Source organism: Tenrec ecaudatus, chromosome 10, assembly GCF_050624435.1.
Source record: "Tenrec ecaudatus isolate mTenEca1 chromosome 10, mTenEca1.hap1, whole genome shotgun sequence".
NCBI classification, from domain to species: Eukaryota; Metazoa; Chordata; class Mammalia; order Afrosoricida; family Tenrecidae; genus Tenrec; species Tenrec ecaudatus.
In genome coordinates this window covers 128,782,240-128,785,925 of record NC_134539.1, presented here as the reverse complement: position 1 = coordinate 128,785,925, position 3,686 = coordinate 128,782,240, and the positions used below count along the sequence as shown (strand labels likewise).

The following is a 3,686-nucleotide window of genomic DNA, read 5'->3' as shown; positions in this document are numbered from 1 at the left end:
CAGTACAAAAGCCCTTCCTCAGCCCTACCATCCCCTCTTGGGTCCCCAACTGGTGGAACGAGCTAGAAATCCTTGAGTTTTGAAAGGTCCCTGGTCAGTCCTTGGGGCGCACAGGTGGCTACATGGGAAGAATCTGCTCAAGTACCATTCTCTATGTCTGGGGAATCCTTCCTGGGAAGGTGACTTCCAACTCAATAATTATGTAGGGCAAGATAGGACACAATAATAGTTTATAAATTATCATGGGTTCATAAGGGAGGGGGGAGTAGGCAGGGAGGGAAAAATGAGGAGCTAATGCCAGGGGCTTAAGTGGAAAGCAAATGTTTTAAGAATGATGAGGGAATGTACAAATCTGCTTGACACAATGTATGTATGTATGCATGTATGGATTGTGATAAGAGTTGTATGAGCCCCTAATAAAATGATTAAAAATAATTTAAAAATAATAATTATTATGTAGGTCTCCACACTTCCCGGGCATTTGGGGGAAGGGGGAGACCTTCTCCAGGAACTGTCTGCCTCATGCCAGGCTTGATGACATCTTTGAACACGACAGGTGTGGTCCTGCCGTCCAGAGTGGAGACATTCACCCTGCAGCCACACAGAGCCTCCTGAAGGCTGATCCTGGCTGGGTAAGCGACGTCAGAGACATCTCTCTTAAAGTTGCTGTGGGGCTTGTCCTTTAAAACAAAGACCATGTCAGGTGGAATGTGGCTGGAAGTCTAGTCTCCTTCCCCAGGGAAGGTGGTATTGGCCCCTTCTTTGTACCCCCTCTTCACTTGAATGGTCAAGACTCTGTCTTCGTTGTCAAGGATGCTCTTTCTGTCAGCCGGGTTCAGCCGCTTGGGGGAGCCCCAGTGTGGCCACTGCGGTACCTTTCTTCCAGAGAGGCCGACGTTGTGGGTGACAGAGGGAACTTGTTTCTTTTGAGTGGGTTCCTGGGTGGGGTGGGAGCGACCAAAGTTCATGTTGGTGCAGCCACGTATGCCCATGGAAAAGCCAGAGAACTGGCCGCTGAGGTCCATGACTTCTTCCCCATTCCGCTGACCAGATAAAGGTTTCAAAGGGTTGACAGCCAGCGAAGAACTCAGCAAACAGAGTGTGAGGGGCTCCATGGACTGTGTAGCACAATGAGGTCCCATCAGCACCACCGCTGCTCCCACCACTGGGACCACCACAAGTTGAGGCCTTCCGCAGCTAGTGGTCACAGATCTCGAGTTTGCGCGGTCACTGAGCACGTGGCAGCCCTTAGAAAGCCCCTTGAACTTCACCTCGGTGCCGGGTTCCTTGTTCGTGTGTGGGTGGGAACGCAGCACCTGGCAGAGGCAGTCGCCGTCCCCCGGCTCCATCACCCCTTTTTTGTTTTTGGTTTTTTTGGGGGGGTTCATTTAGGTTTTATTGAAGACTTATGCCACTTTTACCATTCCACAGATTGAAGCTTGTGGGCGGACCTGCCGGGAGACAGCGGAGCAGTGTCTCGGTTCCTGACCCCTGTGAAAGGGTCGGTCAACTCCTACAGGAGTCGCGACCCCCATATTGAGAACGCTGCCATAGATGGTCTGCAGGGTGCACAGCATCAGATTCTGCAGCTCCGGGCCCTCTGCTCTACCTGTCGAAGGTCTTGAGGTGCTGATGGTACTGTAGAGCCAGCGGATCTTGCAGGCCCCCTGCTCCACGCTGCCCAGCTGGCGCCCACCCGCGGGGCTCCGCATTGACTTCTGTATGGGAAGCGGTAGGCTGCATATCCAAATTCTTGCATCTGCAAACCTCTGCCTGTCCAGTTTCATCAAGGAGTCCTCGCCACAGTAGGCTTAATTGGGGGAATGTTGTCCTGGCTTGCAGGACTCAGTGATATGGAGGGTGCAGGCTGGGCCAAAAAAGACCCGGTTCAGCAGAGAGTTTGCCCTGAGGCGGTTGGCACCGTGCACTGATGCACAGACCGGGCACCACCTGGTCCTGGCCATTCACAGGCTTCAGAACCATGGTCCCGGAAGTTGGTACAGATGCTGCCCATGTTGTATTACACAAGGCAGCACCAGGATGGGCTCCTTGGTGACGTCCATGCCCGTGATGATCATGGCTGTGAAACACTACTGATATGATTGAACTATTGAATTGAATGGTATTTGAATTATGTCCCAATAAAACTTTATAAGAAATACATAAAAATAAAATCAGCAAAGATGTGGGAAAAAATCCAGTCATATAGAATTGTTAAATTACATTGCAATCAGAATTTGTGAAGACCAAACCCTACCACAAAGGTCTGAGAAAAGGAGTCGTAATCTGTGATACTGATGCCCTTCTTAATCATCAAGGGAAGCACATAGGGGGACACCAAATCAGATGTTCCATTACAGTGACCATGTCAATAATCATAACAGTGTCGCAGGATAGTATTCAATCTGCAGCATGATGTCACAGGTGGCTTGTGGTCAATTCAAAGCTTTGAAAATCACATCAGAGAAACTAAACGGAAGTTTAAAAATGGTGGGATTAAACAAAGAACTATGAACACAGAATGCTAATGACCATCAGAACCATGTGGCCCACTAAGCGATGAGGCAGGGGAAGGCTGTATTTGAGAAGTGGGGTTCTTTAATACTACATTTACTGTGACCCAGAGGTAAGCCTTCTATCTTCCTCAACATCTTCACTTAGTCTCCGTAAGGAAGAGATCCTCAAGGAGTGGGATTGATGTAGAGTCTGTGCTGATGGGCTTCAACCACAGAAATCATGGGGGTGGGTGGGAAAGGACTACGCAGAGCTTCATTCTGTACTGCACAGGGTCACTCTGAATCCGAACATACCGGAAAACACTGATCTAAAACACAAATGGAAATTAAAAAGGCATATTTGTACCTTTTTCTCCTTCTGAACCAGATTACAAGATCTTTATGCATAATAGAGAAAAAAAAGATGATGTGTCTTAATGTCAAATTCCTGATTTTATACACACATTGACTGTTATTTTAAGAGTTTATTTCCTGTCTGTACACTTCCTATTAAATTAGATAGTGTACTTCATATATTTTAAGCATTTGATGTTGCTTTTAGGTACCACAGCTTATGTTCTGAATCTCGGTGACTCTGTGTACTCCGTAATGGGACTCAGCCCAGCCCTGTGTCATCTTTGCAATGATTGTGTTTCTGCCCATTGTTGTCCGGCACTATGTCAAGCCATCTTCTTAAAGGCCTTCCTCTCTTTGTTAACCTATCCTTTATCAAGAATAAAAAAATTGGTGTCTCCTGATAACATATTCAATGTACATGAGACAAAGTCATACCATCCTCACTTCTGAGGAACATCTTGGCCATATTTCCTCCCAAACCTATTTGTTCATTTTCAAGGCAAACATTACTATTCTCCGACATTGTTTCAAAATTCATGTCTATGATGAGATTGCTAATATCATGGCTGGAATCAGCTGCCCCTTAGTTCACAGTGTGACATTGTTGCTCTTTCACAATGTAAAGAAGTGTTTTGAGGCTCATCCATCCAGCGCCATGCATCCTTCTATATTTTGTTCTTGCTTTATCAGTGTTGATTGTGGATCTCAGTACAAGGAAATTCTTGACAGTATCAAATTTATCATGACAAGATTTCTCGGTCCAACTAGGAGGATCTTTGCGTTCTTTACATTGAGGTAGAATCCATATTAAAGGCTGTAGTTTGGCCTTCATCT

The 3,686-nt window shown here is 46.6% G+C and overlaps 1 pseudogene; it reads right to left on the bottom strand.

The window, feature by feature from the left end:
- Nucleotides 1-118: 118 nt before the first annotated feature.
- On the bottom strand, nt 119-1,349 carry LOC142458709 (dnaJ homolog subfamily B member 1 pseudogene; annotated as a pseudogene).
- Between the last annotated feature and the right edge of the window lie 2,337 nt (nt 1,350-3,686).